The sequence below is a fragment of the Rattus norvegicus genome, chromosome 17 (genome assembly GCF_036323735.1).
Source record: "Rattus norvegicus strain BN/NHsdMcwi chromosome 17, GRCr8, whole genome shotgun sequence".
In the NCBI taxonomy this organism is placed as follows: Eukaryota; Metazoa; Chordata; class Mammalia; order Rodentia; family Muridae; genus Rattus; species Rattus norvegicus.
The window spans coordinates 45380017-45397359 of NC_086035.1; positions in this window are offsets into that span (position 1 = coordinate 45380017).

Sequence of the window (17343 nt, forward strand, 5' to 3'; positions counted from 1 at the left end):
CAATAGGATTCGCATGTAATAAGCTTGTTATTCAAGATAGAGCAACGTTTTAACGCACTGAAACACTGTTTTTTTGTGAATTCAGTTAGTTCCTAGTAGCCTGCTCTTGTAATATGTGTACTTTTAAAGATTTATAAAAATTTGGTGAGCCGAATCTGAATAACATGGTGAATTCGGTTAGTTCCCAATAGGCCGCACTAGTAATAAGTGGACAGTTCGGGATATAGGAAAATTTTCACGAACGGAATCAAAATTTCTAGGCGAATTCAGTGAGTTCCCAATGGGACATGCTTGTATGAGTTTGCTTTTCAATATCGAGCAACATTTTAAGGAACGGAATCTAAGTATCATGGTGAATTGAGTAGGTTCCCAATAGGATTCGCATGTAATAAGCTTGTTATTCAAGATAGAGCAACGTTTTAACGCACTGAAACACTGTTTCTTTGTGAACTCAGTTAGTTCCTAGTAGCCTGCTCTTGTAATATGTGTACTTTTAAAGATTTATAAAAATTTGGTGAGCCGAATCTGAGTAACATGGTGAATTCGGTTAGTTCCCAATAGGCCGCACTAGTAATAAGTGGACTGTTCGGGATATAGGAAAATTTTCACGAACGGAATCAAAATTTCTAGGCGAATTCAGTGAGTTCCCAATGGGACATGCTTGTATGAGTTTGCTTTTCAATATCGAGCAACATTTTAAGGAACGGAATCTAAGTATCATGGTGAATTGAGTAGGTTCCCAATAGGATTCGCATGTAATAAGCTTGTTATTCAAGATAGAGCAACGTTTTAACGCACTGAAACACTGTTTCATTGTGAATTCAGTTAGTTCCTAGTAGCCTGCTCTTGTAATATGTGTACTTTTAAAGATTTATAAAAATTTGGTGAGCCGAATCTGAGTAACATGGTGAATTCGGTTAGTTCCCAATAGGCCGCACTAGTAATAAGTGGACTGTTCGGGATATAGGAAAATTTTCACGAACGGAATCAAAATTTCTAGGCGAATTCAGTGAGTTCCCAATGGGACATGCTTGTATGAGTTTGCTTTTCAATATCGAGCAACATTTTAAGGAACGGAATCTAAGTATCATGTTGAATTGAGTAGGTTCCCAATAGGATTCGCATGTAATAAGCTTGTTATTCAAGATAGAGCAACGTTTTAACGCACTGAAACACTGTTTCTTTGTGAACTCAGTTAGTTCCTAGTAGCCTGCTCTTGTAATATGTGTACTTTTAAAGATTTATAAAAATTTGGTGAGCCGAATCTGAGTAACATGGTGAATTCGGTTAGTTCCTAATAGGCCGCACTAGTAATAAGTGGACTGTTCGGGATATAGGAAAATTTTCACGAACGGAATCAAAATTTCTAGGCGAATTCAGTGAGTTCCCAATGGGACATGCTTGTATGAGTTTGCTTTTCAATATCGAGCAACATTTTAAGGAACGGAATCTAAGTATCATGGTGAATTGAGTAGGTTCCCAATAGGATTCGCATGTAATAAGCTTGTTATTCAAGATAGAGCAACGTTTTAACGCACTGAAACACTGTTTCTTTGTGAATTCAGTTAGTTCCTAGTAGCCTGCTCTTGTAATATGTGTACTTTTAAAGATTTATAAAAATTTGGTGAGCCGAATCTGAGTAGCATGGTGAATTCGGTTAGTTCCCAATAGGCCGCACTAGTAATAAGTGGACTGTTCGGGATATAGGAAAATTTTCACGAACGGAATCAAAATTTCTAGGCGAATTCAGTGAGTTCCCAATGGGACATGCTTGTATGAGTTTGCTTTTCAATATCGAGCAACATTTTAAGGAACGGAATCTAAGTATCATGTTGAATTGAGTAGGTTCCCAATAGGATTCGCATGTAATAAGCTTGTTATTCAAGATAGAGCAACGTTTTAACGCACTGAAACACTGTTTCTTTGTGAATTCAGTTAGTTCCTAGTAGCCTGCTCTTGTAATATGTGTACTTTTAAAGATTTATAAAAATTTGGTGAGCCGAATCTGAGTAACATGGTGAATTCGGTTAGTTCCCAATAGGCCGCACTAGTAATAAGTGGACTGTTCGGGATATAGTAAAATTTTCACGAACGGAATCAAAATTTCTAGGCGAATTCAGTGAGTTCCCAATGGGACATGCTTGTATGAGTTTGCTTTTCAATATCGAGCAACATTTTAAGGAACGGAATCTAAGTATCATGGTGAATTGAGTAGGTTCCCAATAGGATTCGCATGTAATAAGCTTGTTATTCAAGATAGAGCAACGTTTTAACGCACTGAAACACTGTTTCTTTGTGAATTCAGTTAGTTCCTAGTAGCCTGCTCTTGTAATATGTGTACTTTTAAAGATTTATAAAAATTTGGTGAGCCGAATCTGAGTAACATGGTGAATTCGGTTAGTTCCCAATAGGCCGCACTAGTAATAAGTGGACTGTTCGGGATATAGGAAAATTTTCACGAACGGAATCAAAATTTCTAGGCGAATTCAGTGAGTTCCCAATGGGACATGCTTGTATGAGTTTGCTTTTCAATATCGAGCAACATTTTAAGGAACGGAATCTAAGTATCATGTTGAATTGAGTAGGTTCCCAATAGGATTCGCATGTAATAAGCTTGTTATTCAAGATAGAGCAACGTTTTAACGCACTGAAACACTGTTTCTTTGTGAATTCAGTTAGTTCCTAGTAGCCTGCTCTTGTAATATGTGTACTTTTAAAGATTTATAAAAATTTGGTGAGCCGAATCTGAGTAACATGGTGAATTCGGTTAGTTCCCAATAGGCCGAACTAGTAATAAGTGGACTGTTCGGGATATAGGAAAATTTTCACGAACGGAATCAAAATTTCTAGGCGAATTCAGTGAGTTCCCAATGGGACATGCTTGTATGAGTTTGCTTTTCAATATCGAGCAACATTTTAAGGAACGGAATCTAAGTATCATGGTGAATTGAGTAGGTTCCCAATAGGATTCGCATGTAATAAGCTTGTTATTCAAGATAGAGCAACGTTTTAACGCACTGAAACACTGTTTCTTTGTGAATTCAGTTAGTTCCTAGTAGCCTGCTCTTGTAATATGTGTACTTTTAAAGATTTATAAAAATTTGGTGAGCCGAATCTGAGTAACATGGTGAATTGGGTTAGTTCCCAATAGGCCGAACTAGTAATAAGTGGACTGTTCGGGATATAGGAAAATTTTCACGAACGGAATCAAAATTTCTAGGCGAATTCAGTGAGTTCCCAATGGGACATGCTTGTATGAGTTTGCTTTTCAATATCGAGCAACATTTTAAGGAACGGAATCTAAGTATCATGTTGAATTGAGTAGGTTCCCAATAGGATTCGCATGTAATAAGCTTGTTATTCAAGATAGAGCAACGTTTTAACGCACTGAAACACTGTTTCTTTGTGAATTCAGTTAGTTCCTAGTAGCCTGCTCTTGTAATATGTGTACTTTTAAAGATTTATAAAAATTTGGTGAGCCGAATCTGAGTAACATGGTGAATTCGGTTAGTTCCCAATAGGCCGCACTAGTAATAAGTGGACTGTTCGGGATATAGGAAAATTTTCACGAACGGAATCAAAATTTCTAGGCGAATTCAGTGAGTTCCCAATGGGACATGCTTGTATGAGTTTGCTTTTCAATATCGAGCAACATTTTAAGGAACGGAATCTAAGTATCATGTTGAATTGAGTAGGTTCCCAATAGGATTCGCATGTAATAAGCTTGTTATTCAAGATAGAGCAACGTTTTAACGCACTGAAACACTGTTTCTTTGTGAATTCAGTTAGTTCCTAGTAGCCTGCTCTTGTAATATGTGTACTTTTAAAGATTTATAAAAATTTGGTGAGCCGAATCTGAGTAACATGGTGAATTCGGTTAGTTCCCAATAGGCCGCACTAGTAATAAGTGGACTGTTCGGGATATAGGAAAATTTTCACGAACGGAATCAAAATTTCTAGGCGAATTCAGTGAGTTCCCAATGGGACATGCTTGTATGAGTTTGCTTTTCAATATCGAGCAACATTTTAAGGAACGGAATCTAAGTATCATGTTGAATTGAGTAGGTTCCCAATAGGATTCGCATGTAATAAGCTTGTTATTCAAGATAGAGCAACGTTTTAACGCACTGAAACACTGTTTCTTTGTGAATTCAGTTAGTTCCTAGTAGCCTGCTCTTGTAATATGTGTACTTTTAAAGATTTATAAAAATTTGGTGAGCCGAATCTGAGTAACATGGTGAATTCGGTTAGTTCCCAATGGGCCGCACTAGTAATAAGTGGACTGTTCGGGATATAGGAAAATTTTCACGAACGGAATCAAAATTTCTAGGCGAATTCAGTGAGTTCCCAATGGGACATGCTTGTATGAGTTTGCTTTTCAATATCGAGCAACATTTTAAGGAACGGAATCTAAGTATCATGGTGAATTGAGTAGGTTCCCAATAGGATTCGCATGTAATAAGCTTGTTATTCAAGATAGAGCAACGTTTTAACGCACTGAAACACTGTTTCTTTGTGAATTCAGTTAGTTCCTAGTAGCCTGCTCTTGTAATATGTGTACTTTTAAAGATTTATAAAAATTTGGTGAGCCGAATCTGAGTAACATGGTGAATTCGGTTAGTTCCCAATAGGCCGCACTAGTAATAAGTGGACAGTTCGGGATATAGGAAAATTTTCACGAACGGAATCAAAATTTCTAGGCGAATTCAGTGAGTTCCCAATGGGACATGCTTGTATGAGTTTGCTTTTCAATATCGAGCAACATTTTAAGGAACGGAATCTAAGTATCATGGTGAATTGATTAGGTTCCCAATAGGATTCGCATTTAATTAGCTTGTTATTCAAGATAGAGCAACGTTTTAACGCACTGAAACACTGTTTCTTTGTGAACTCAGTTAGTTCCTAGTAGCCTGCTCTTGTAATATGTGTACTTTTAAAGATTTATAAAAATTTGGTGAGCCGAATCTGAGTAAAATGGTGAATTCGGTTAGTTCCCAATAGGCCGCACTAGTAATAAGTGGACTGTTCGGGATATAGGAAAATTTTCACGAACGGAATCAAAATTTCTAGGCGAATTCAGTGAGTTCCCAATGGGACATGCTTGTATGAGTTTGCTTTTCAATATCGAGCAACATTTTAAGGAACGGAATCTAAGTATCATGGTGAATTGAGTAGGTTCCCAATAGGATTCGCATGTAATAAGCTTGTTATTCAAGATAGAGCAACGTTTTAACGCACTGAAACACTGTTTCATTGTGAATTCAGTTAGTTCCTAGTAGCCTGCTCTTGTAATATGTGTACTTTTAAAGATTTATAAAAATTTGGTGAGCCGAATCTGAGTAACATGGTGAATTCGGTTAGTTCCCAATAGGCCGCACTAGTAATAAGTGGACTGTTCGGGATATAGGAAAATTTTCACGAACGGAATCAAAATTTCTAGGCGAATTCAGTGAGTTCCCAATGGGACATGCTTGTATGAGTTTGCTTTTCAATATCGAGCAACATTTTAAGGAACGGAATCTAAGTATCATGTTGAATTGAGTAGGTTCCCAATAGGATTCGCATGTAATAAGCTTGTTATTCAAGATAGAGCAACGTTTTAACGCACTGAAACACTGTTTCTTTGTGAATTCAGTTAGTTCCTAGTAGCCTGCTCTTGTAATATGTGTACTTTTAAAGATTTATAAAAATTTGGTGAGCCGAATCTGAGTAACATGGTGAATTCGGTTAGTTCCCAATAGGCCGCACTAGTAATAAGTGGACTGTTCGGGATATAGGAAAATTTTCACGAACGGAATCAAAATTTCTAGGTGAATTCAGTGAGTTCCCAATGGGACATGCTTGTATGAGTTTGCTTTTCAATATCGAGCAACATTTTAAGGAACGGAATCTAAGTATCATGTTGAATTGAGTAGGTTCCCAATAGGATTCGCATGTAATAAGCTTGTTATTCAAGATAGAGCAACGTTTTAACGCACTGAAACACTGTTTCTTTGTGAATTCAGTTAGTTCCTAGTAGCCTGCTCTTGTAATATGTGTACTTTTAAAGATTTATAAAAATTTGGTGAGCCGAATCTGAGTAACATGGTGAATTCGGTTAGTTCCCAATAGGCCGCACTAGTAATAAGTGGACTGTTCGGGATATAGGAAAATTTTCACGAACGGAATCAAAATTTCTAGGCGAATTCAGTGAGTTCCCTATGGGACATGCTTGTATGAGTTTGCTTTTCAATATCGAGCAACATTTTAAGGAACGGAATCTAAGTATCATGGTGAATTGAGTAGGTTCCCAATAGGATTCGCATGTAATAAGCTTGTTATTCAAGATAGAGCAACGTTTTAACGCACTGAAACACTGTTTCTTTGTGAATTCAGTTAGTTCCTAGTAGCCTGCTCTTGTAATATGTGTACTTTTAAAGATTTATAAAAATTTGGTGAGCCGAATCTGAATAACATGGTGAATTCGGTTAGTTCCCAATAGGCCGCACTAGTAATAAGTGGACAGTTCGGGATATAGGAAAATTTTCACGAACGGAATCAAAATTTCTAGGCGAATTCAGTGAGTTCCCAATGGGACATGCTTGTATGAGTTTGCTTTTCAATATCGAGCAACATTTTAAGGAACGGAATCTAAGTATCATGGTGAATTGATTAGGTTCCCAATAGGATTCGCATTTAATTAGCTTGTTATTCAAGATAGAGCAACGTTTTAACGCACTGAAACACTGTTTCTTTGTGAACTCAGTTAGTTCCTAGTAGCCTGCTCTTGTAATATGTGTACTTTTAAAGATTTATAAAAATTTGGTGAGCCGAATCTGAGTAACATGGTGAATTCGGTTAGTTCCCAATAGGCCGCACTAGTAATAAGTGGACTGTTCGGGATATAGGAAAATTTTCACGAACGGAATCAAAATTTCTAGGCGAATTCAGTGAGTTCCCAATGGGACATGCTTGTATGAGTTTGCTTTTCAATATCGAGCAACATTTTAAGGAACGGAATCTAAGTATCATGGTGAATTGAGTAGGTTCCCAATAGGATTCGCATGTAATAAGCTTGTTATTCAAGATAGAGCAACGTTTTAACGCACTGAAACACTGTTTCATTGTGAATTCAGTTAGTTCCTAGTAGCCTGCTCTTGTAATATGTGTACTTTTAAAGATTTATAAAAATTTGGTGAGCCGAATCTGAGTAACATGGTGAATTCGGTTAGTTCCCAATAGGCCGCACTAGTAATAAGTGGACTGTTCGGGATATAGGAAAATTTTCACGAACGGAATCAAAATTTCTAGGCGAATTCAGTGAGTTCCCAATGGGACATGCTTGTATGAGTTTGCTTTTCAATATCGAGCAACATTTTAAGGAACGGAATCTAAGTATCATGTTGAATTGAGTAGGTTCCCTATAGGATTCGCATGTAATAAGCTTGTTATTCAAGATAGAGCAACGTTTTAACGCACTGAAACACTGTTTCTTTGTGAATTCAGTTAGTTCCTAGTAGCCTGCTCTTGTAATATGTGTACTTTTAAAGATTTATAAAAATTTGGTGAGTTGAATCTGAGTAACATGGTGAATTCGGTTAGTTCCCAATAGGCCGCACTAGTAATAAGTGGACTGTTCGGGATATAGGAAAATTTTCACGAACGGAATCAAAATTTCTAGGTGAATTCAGTGAGTTCCCAATGGGACATGCTTGTATGAGTTTGCTTTTCAATATCGAGCAACATTTTAAGGAACGGAATCTAAGTATCATGTTGAATTGAGTAGGTTCCCAATAGGATTCGCATGTAATAAGCTTGTTATTCAAGATAGAGCAACGTTTTAACGCACTGAAACACTGTTTCTTTGTGAATTCAGTTAGTTCCTAGTAGCCTGCTCTTGTAATATGTGTACTTTTAAAGATTTATAAAAATTTGGTGAGCCGAATCTGAGTAACATGGTGAATTCGGTTAGTTCCCAATAGGCCGCACTAGTAATAAGTGGACTGTTCGGGATATAGGAAAATTTTCACGAACGGAATCAAAATTTCTAGGCGAATTCAGTGAGTTCCCAATGGGACATGCTTGTATGAGTTTGCTTTTCAATATCGAGCAACATTTTAAGGAACGGAATCTAAGTATCATGGTGAATTGAGTAGGTTCCCAATAGGATTCGCATGTAATAAGCTTGTTATTCAAGATAGAGCAACGTTTTAACGCACTGAAACACTGTTTCTTTGTGAATTCAGTTAGTTCCTAGTAGCCTGCTCTTGTAATATGTGTACTTTTAAAGATTTATAAAAATTTGGTGAGCCGAATCTGAGTAACATGGTGAATTCGGTTAGTTCCCAATAGGCCGCACTAGTAATAAGTGGACTGTTCGGGATATAGGAAAATTTTCACGAACGGAATCAAAATTTCTAGGCGAATTCAGTGAGTTCCCAATGGGACATGCTTGTATGAGTTTGCTTTTCAATATCGAGCAACATTTTAAGGAACGGAATCTAAGTATCATGTTGAATTGAGTAGGTTCCCAATAGGATTCGCATGTAATAAGCTTGTTATTCAAGAGAGAGCAACGTTTTAACGCACTGAAACACTGTTTCTTTGTGAATTCAGTTAGTTCCTAGTAGCCTGCTCTTGTAATATGTGTACTTTTAAAGATTTATAAAAATTTGGTGAGCCGAATCTGAGTAACATGGTGAATTCGGTTAGTTCCCAATAGGCCGCACTAGTAATAAGTGGACAGTTCGGGATATAGGAAAATTTTCACGAACGGAATCAAAATTTCTAGGCGAATTCAGTGAGTTCCCAATGGGACATGCTTGTTTGAGTTTGCTTTTCAATATCGAGCAACATTTTAAGGAACGGAATCTAAGTATCATGGTGAATTGAGTAGGTTCCCAATAGGATTCGCATGTAATAAGCTTGTTATTCAAGATAGAGCAACGTTTTAACGCACTGAAACACTGTTTCTTTGTGAACTCAGTTAGTTCCTAGTAGCCTGCTCTTGTAATATGTGTACTTTTAAAGATTTATAAAAATTTGGTGAGCCGAATCTGAGTAACATGGTGAATTCGGTTAGTTCCCAATAGGCCGCACTAGTAATAAGTGGACTGTTCGGGATATAGGAAAATTTTCACGAACGGAATCAAAATTTCTAGGCGAATTCAGTGAGTTCCCAATGGGACATGCTTGTATGAGTTTGCTTTTCAATATCGAGCAACATTTTAAGGAACGGAATCTAAGTATCATGGTGAATTGAGTAGGTTCCCAATAGGATTCGCATGTAATAAGCTTGTTATTCAAGATAGAGCAACGTTTTAACGCACTGAAACACTGTTTCATTGTGAATTCAGTTAGTTCCTAGTAGCCTGCTCTTGTAATATGTGTACTTTTAAAGATTTATAAAAATTTGGTGAGCCGAATCTGAGTAACATGGTGAATTCGGTTAGTTCCCAATAGGCCGCACTAGTAATAAGTGGACTGTTCGGGATATAGGAAAATTTTCACGAACGGAATCAAAATTTCTAGGCGAATTCAGTGAGTTCCCAATGGGACATGCTTGTATGAGTTTGCTTTTCAATATCGAGCAACATTTTAAGGAACGGAATCTAAGTATCATGTTGAATTGAGTAGGTTCCCAATAGGATTCGCATGTAATAAGCTTGTTATTCAAGATAGAGCAACGTTTTAACGCACTGAAACACTGTTTCTTTGTGAACTCAGTTAGTTCCTAGTAGCCTGCTCTTGTAATATGTGTACTTTTAAAGATTTATAAAAATTTGGTGAGCCGAATCTGAGTAACATGGTGAATTCGGTTAGTTCCCAATAGGCCGCACTAGTAATAAGTGGACTGTTCGGGATATAGGAAAATTTTCACGAACGGAATCAAAATTTCTAGGCGAATTCAGTGAGTTCCCAATGGGACATGCTTGTATGAGTTTGCTTTTCAATATCGAGCAACATTTTAAGGAACGGAATCTAAGTATCATGGTGAATTGAGTAGGTTCCCAATAGGATTCGCATGTAATAAGCTTGTTATTCAAGATAGAGCAACGTTTTAACGCACTGAAACACTGTTTCATTGTGAATTCAGTTAGTTCCTAGTAGCCTGCTCTTGTAATATGTGTACTTTTAAAGATTTATAAAAATTTGGTGAGCCGAATCTGAGTAACATGGTGAATTCGGTTAGTTCCCAATAGGCCGCACTAGTAATAAGTGGACTGTTCGGGATATAGGAAAATTTTCACGAACGGAATCAAAATTTCTAGGCGAATTCAGTGAGTTCCCAATGGGACATGCTTGTATGAGTTTGCTTTTCAATATCGAGCAACATTTTAAGGAACGGAATCTAAGTATCATGTTGAATTGAGTAGGTTCCCAATAGGATTCGCATGTAATAAGCTTGTTATTCAAGATAGAGCAACGTTTTAACGCACTGAAACACTGTTTCTTTGTGAATTCAGTTAGTTCCTAGTAGCCTGCTCTTGTAATATGTGTACTTTTAAAGATTTATAAAAATTTGGTGAGCCGAATCTGAGTAACATGGTGAATTCGGTTAGTTCCCAATAGGCCGCACTAGTAATAAGTGGACTGTTCGGGATATAGGAAAATTTTCACGAACGGAATCAAAATTTCTAGGCGAATTCAGTGAGTTCCCAATGGGACATGCTTGTATGAGTTTGCTTTTCAATATCGAGCAACATTTTAAGGAACGGAATCTAAGTATCATGTTGAATTGAGTAGGTTCCCAATAGGATTCGCATGTAATAAGCTTGTTATTCAAGATAGAGCAACGTTTTAACGCACTGAAACACTGTTTCTTTGTGAATTCAGTTAGTTCCTGGTAGCCTGCTCTTGTAATATGTGTACTTTTAAAGATTTATAAAAATTTGGTGAGCCGAATCTGAGTAACATGGTGAATTCGGTTAGTTCCCAATAGGCCGCACTAGTAATAAGTGGACTGTTCGGGATATAGGAAAATTTTCACGAACGGAATCAAAATTTCTAGGCGAATTCAGTGAGTTCCCAATGGGACATGCTTGTATGAGTTTGCTTTTCAATATCGAGCAACATTTTAAGGAACGGAATCTAAGTATCATGTTGAATTGAGTAGGTTCCCAATAGGATTCGCATGTAATAAGCTTGTTATTCAAGATAGAGCAACGTTTTAACGCACTGAAACACTGTTTCTTTGTGAATTCAGTTAGTTCCTAGTAGCCTGCTCTTGTAATATGTGTACTTTTAAAGATTTATAAAAATTTGGTGAGCCGAATCTGAGTAACATGGAGAATTCGGTTAGTTCCCAATAGGCCGCACTAGTAATAAGTGGACTGTTCGGGATATAGGAAAATTTTCACGAACGGAATCAAAATTTCTAGGCGAATTCAGTGAGTTCCCAATGGGACATGCTTGTATGAGTTTGCTTTTCAATATCGAGCAACATTTTAAGGAACGGAATCTAAGTATCATGTTGAATTGAGTAGGTTCCCAATAGGATTCGCATGTAATAAGCTTGTTATTCAAGATAGAGCAACGTTTTAACGCACTGAAACACTGTTTCTTTGTGAATTCAGTTAGTTCCTAGTAGCCTGCTCTTGTAATATGTGTACTTTTAAAGATTTATAAAAATTTGGTGAGCCGAATCTGAGTAACATGGTGAATTCGGTTAGTTCCCAATAGGCCGCACTAGTAATAAGTGGACTGTTCGGGATATAGGAAAATTTTCACGAACGGAATCAAAATTTCTAGGCGAATTCAGTGAGTTCCCAATGGGACATGCTTGTATGAGTTTGCTTTTCAATATCGAGCAACATTTTAAGGAACGGAATCTAAGTATCGTGTTGAATTGAGTAGGTTCCCAATAGGATTCGCATGTAATAAGCTTGTTATTCAAGATAGAGCAACGTTTTAACGCACTGAAACACTGTTTCTTTGTGAATTCAGTTAGTTCCTAGTAGCCTGCTCTTGTAATATGTGTACTTTTAAAGATTTATAAAAATTTGGTGAGCCGAATCTGAGTAACATGGTGAATTCGGTTAGTTCCCAATAGGCCGCACTAGTAATAAGTGGACTGTTCGGGATATAGGAAAATTTTCACGAACGGAATCAAAATTTCTAGGCGAATTCAGTGAGTTCCCAATGGGACATGCTTGTATGAGTTTGCTTTTCAATATCGAGCAACATTTTAAGGAACGGAATCTAAGTATCATGTTGAAATGAGTAGGTTCCCAATAGGATTCGCATGTAATAAGCTTGTTATTCAAGATAGAGCAACGTTTTAACGCACTGAAACACTGTTTCTTTGTGAATTCAGTTAGTTCCTAGTAGCCTGCTCTTGTAATATGTGTACTTTTAAAGATTTATAAAAATTTGGTGAGCCGAATCTGAGTAACATGGTGAATTCGGTTAGTTCCCAATAGGCCGCACTAGTAATAAGTGGACTGTTCGGGATATAGGAAAATTTTCACGAACGGAATCAAAATTTCTAGGCGAATTCAGTGAGTTCCCAATGGGACATGCTTGTATGAGTTTGCTTTTCAATATCGAGCAACATTTTAAGGAACGGAATCTAAGTATCATGTTGAATTGAGTAGGTTCCCAATAGGATTCGCATGTAATAAGCTTGTTATTCAAGATAGAGCAACGTTTTAACGCACTGAAACACTGTTTCTTTGTGAATTCAGTTAGTTCCTGGTAGCCTGCTCTTGTAATATGTGTACTTTTAAAGATTTATAAAAATTTGGTGAGCCGAATCTGAGTAACATGGTGAATTCGGTTAGTTCCCAATAGGCCGCACTAGTAATAAGTGGACTGTTCGGGATATAGGAAAATTTTCACGAACGGAATCAAAATTTCTAGGCGAATTCAGTGAGTTCCCAATGGGACATGCTTGTATGAGTTTGCTTTTCAATATCGAGCAACATTTTAAGGAACGGAATCTAAGTATCATGTTGAATTGAGTAGGTTCCCAATAGGATTCGCATGTAATAAGCTTGTTATTCAAGATAGAGCAACGTTTTAACGCACTGAAACACTGTTTCTTTGTGAATTCAGTTAGTTCCTAGTAGCCTGCTCTTGTAATATGTGTACTTTTAAAGATTTATAAAAATTTGGTGAGCCGAATCTGAGTAACATGGAGAATTCGGTTAGTTCCCAATAGGCCGCACTAGTAATAAGTGGACTGTTCGGGATATAGGAAAATTTTCACGAACGGAATCAAAATTTCTAGGCGAATTCAGTGAGTTCCCAATGGGACATGCTTGTATGAGTTTGCTTTTCAATATCGAGCAACATTTTAAGGAACGGAATCTAAGTATCATGTTGAATTGAGTAGGTTCCCAATAGGATTCGCATGTAATAAGCTTGTTATTCAAGATAGAGCAACGTTTTAACGCACTGAAACACTGTTTCTTTGTGAATTCAGTTAGTTCCTAGTAGCCTGCTCTTGTAATATGTGTACTTTTAAAGATTTATAAAAATTTGGTGAGCCGAATCTGAGTAACATGGTGAATTCGGTTAGTTCCCAATAGGCCGCACTAGTAATAAGTGGACTGTTCGGGATATAGGAAAATTTTCACGAACGGAATCAAAATTTCTAGGCGAATTCAGTGAGTTCCCAATGGGACATGCTTGTATGAGTTTGCTTTTCAATATCGAGCAACATTTTAAGGAACGGAATCTAAGTATCATGTTGAATTGAGTAGGTTCCCAATAGGATTCGCATGTAATAAGCTTGTTATTCAAGATAGAGCAACGTTTTAACGCACTGAAACACTGTTTCTTTGTGAATTCAGTTAGTTCCTAGTAGCCTGCTCTTGTAATATGTGTACTTTTAAAGATTTATAAAAATTTGGTGAGCCGAATCTGAGTAACATGGTGAATTCGGTTAGTTCCCAATAGGCCGCACTAGTAATAAGTGGACTGTTCGGGATATAGGAAAATTTTCACGAACGGAATCAAAATTTCTAGGCGAATTCAGTGAGTTCCCAATGGGACATGCTTGTATGAGTTTGCTTTTCAATATCGAGCAACATTTTAAGGAACGGAATCTAAGTATCATGTTGAAATGAGTAGGTTCCCAATAGGATTCGCATGTAATAAGCTTGTTATTCAAGATAGAGCAACGTTTTAACGCACTGAAACACTGTTTCTTTGTGAATTCAGTTAGTTCCTAGTAGCCTGCTCTTGTAATATGTGTACTTTTAAAGATTTATAAAAATTTGGTGAGCCGAATCTGAGTAACATGGTGAATTCGGTTAGTTCCCAATAGGCCGCACTAGTAATAAGTGGACTGTTCGGGATATAGGAAAATTTTCACGAACGGAATCAAAATTTCTAGGCGAATTCAGTGAGTTCCCAATGGGACATGCTTGTATGAGTTTGCTTTTCAATATCGAGCAACATTTTAAGGAACGGAATCTAAGTATCATGGTGAATTGAGTAGGTTCCCAATAGGATTCGCATGTAATAAGCTTGTTATTCAAGATAGAGCAACGTTTTAACGCACTGAAACACTGTTTCTTTGTGAATTCAGTTAGTTCCTAGTAGCCTGCTCTTGTAATATGTGTACTTTTAAAGATTTATAAAAATTTGGTGAGCCGAATCTGAGTAACATGGTGAATTCGGTTAGTTCCCAATAGGCCGCACTAGTAATAAGTGGACAGTTCGGGATATAGGAAAATTTTCACGAACGGAATCAAAATTTCTAGGCGAATTCAGTGAGTTCCCAATGGGACATGCTTGTATGAGTTTGCTTTTCAATATCGAGCAACATTTTAAGGAACGGAATCTAAGTATCATGGTGAATTGATTAGGTTCCCAATAGGATTCGCATTTAATTAGCTTGTTATTCAAGATAGAGCAACGTTTTAACGCACTGAAACACTGTTTCTTTGTGAACTCAGTTAGTTCCTAGTAGCCTGCTCTTGTAATATGTGTACTTTTAAAGATTTATAAAAATTTGGTGAGCCGAATCTGAGTAAAATGGTGAATTCGGTTAGTTCCCAATAGGCCGCACTAGTAATAAGTGGACTGTTCGGGATATAGGAAAATTTTCACGAACGGAATCAAAATTTCTAGGCGAATTCAGTGAGTTCCCAATGGGACATGCTTGTATGAGTTTGCTTTTCAATATCGAGCAACATTTTAAGGAACGGAATCTAAGTATCATGGTGAATTGAGTAGGTTCCCAATAGGATTCGCATGTAATAAGCTTGTTATTCAAGATAGAGCAACGTTTTAACGCACTGAAACACTGTTTCATTGTGAATTCAGTTAGTTCCTAGTAGCCTGCTCTTGTAATATGTGTACTTTTAAAGATTTATAAAAATTTGGTGAGCCGAATCTGAGTAACATGGTGAATTCGGTTAGTTCCCAATAGGCCGCACTAGTAATAAGTGGACTGTTCGGGATATAGGAAAATTTTCACGAACGGAATCAAAATTTCTAGGCGAATTCAGTGAGTTCCCAATGGGACATGCTTGTATGAGTTTGCTTTTCAATATCGAGCAACATTTTAAGGAACGGAATCTAAGTATCATGTTGAATTGAGTAGGTTCCCAATAGGATTCGCATGTAATAAGCTTGTTATTCAAGATAGAGCAACGTTTTAACGCACTGAAACACTGTTTCTTTGTGAATTCAGTTAGTTCCTAGTAGCCTGCTCTTGTAATATGTGTACTTTTAAAGATTTATAAAAATTTGGTGAGCCGAATCTGAGTAACATGGTGAATTCGGTTAGTTCCCAATAGGCCGCACTAGTAATAAGTGGACTGTTCGGGATATAGGAAAATTTTCACGAACGGAATCAAAATTTCTAGGTGAATTCAGTGAGTTCCCAATGGGACATGCTTGTATGAGTTTGCTTTTCAATATCGAGCAACATTTTAAGGAACGGAATCTAAGTATCATGTTGAATTGAGTAGGTTCCCAATAGGATTCGCATGTAATAAGCTTGTTATTCAAGATAGAGCAACGTTTTAACGCACTGAAACACTGTTTCTTTGTGAATTCAGTTAGTTCCTAGTAGCCTGCTCTTGTAATATGTGTACTTTTAAAGATTTATAAAAATTTGGTGAGCCGAATCTGAGTAACATGGTGAATTCGGTTAGTTCCCAATAGGCCGCACTAGTAATAAGTGGACTGTTCGGGATATAGGAAAATTTTCACGAACGGAATCAAAATTTCTAGGCGAATTCAGTGAGTTCCCAATGGGACATGCTTGTATGAGTTTGCTTTTCAATATCGAGCAACATTTTAAGGAACGGAATCTAAGTATCATGGTGAATTGAGTAGGTTCCCAATAGGATTCGCATGTAATAAGCTTGTTATTCAAGATAGAGCAACGTTTTAACGCACTGAAACACTGTTTCTTTGTGAATTCAGTTAGTTCCTAGTAGCCTGCTCTTGTAATATGTGTACTTTTAAAGATTTATAAAAATTTGGTGAGCCGAATCTGAGTAACATGGTGAATTCGGTTAGTTCCCAATAGGCCGCACTAGTAATAAGTGGACAGTTCGGGATATAGGAAAATTTTCACGAACGGAATCAAAATTTCTAGGCGAATTCAGTGAGTTCCCAATGGGACATGCTTGTATGAGTTTGCTTTTCAATATCGAGCAACATTTTAAGGAACGGAATCTAAGTATCATGGTGAATTGATTAGGTTCCCAATAGGATTCGCATTTAATTAGCTTGTTATTCAAGATAGAGCAACGTTTTAACGCACTGAAACACTGTTTCTTTGTGAACTCAGTTAGTTCCTAGTAGCCTGCTCTTGTAATATGTGTACTTTTAAAGATTTATAAAAATTTGGTGAGCCGAATCTGAGTAAAATGGTGAATTCGGTTAGTTCCCAATAGGCCGCACTAGTAATAAGTGGACTGTTCGGGATATAGGAAAATTTTCACGAACGGAATCAAAATTTCTAGGCGAATTCAGTGAGTTCCCAATGGGACATGCTTGTATGAGTTTGCTTTTCAATATCGAGCAACATTTTAAGGAACGGAATCTAAGTATCATGGTGAATTGAGTAGGTTCCCAATAGGATTCGCATGTAATAAGCTTGTTATTCAAGATAGAGCAACGTTTTAACGCACTGAAACACTGTTTCATTGTGAATTCAGTTAGTTCCTAGTAGCCTGCTCTTGTAATATGTGTACTTTTAAAGATTTATAAAAATTTGGTGAGCCGAATCTGAGTAACATGGTGAATTCGGTTAGTTCCCAATAGGCCGCACTAGTAATAAGTGGACTGTTCGGGATATAGGAAAATTTTCACGAACGGAATCAAAATTTCTAGGCGAATTCAGTGAGTTCCCAATGGGACATGCTTGTATGAGTTTGCTTTTCAATATCGAGCAAC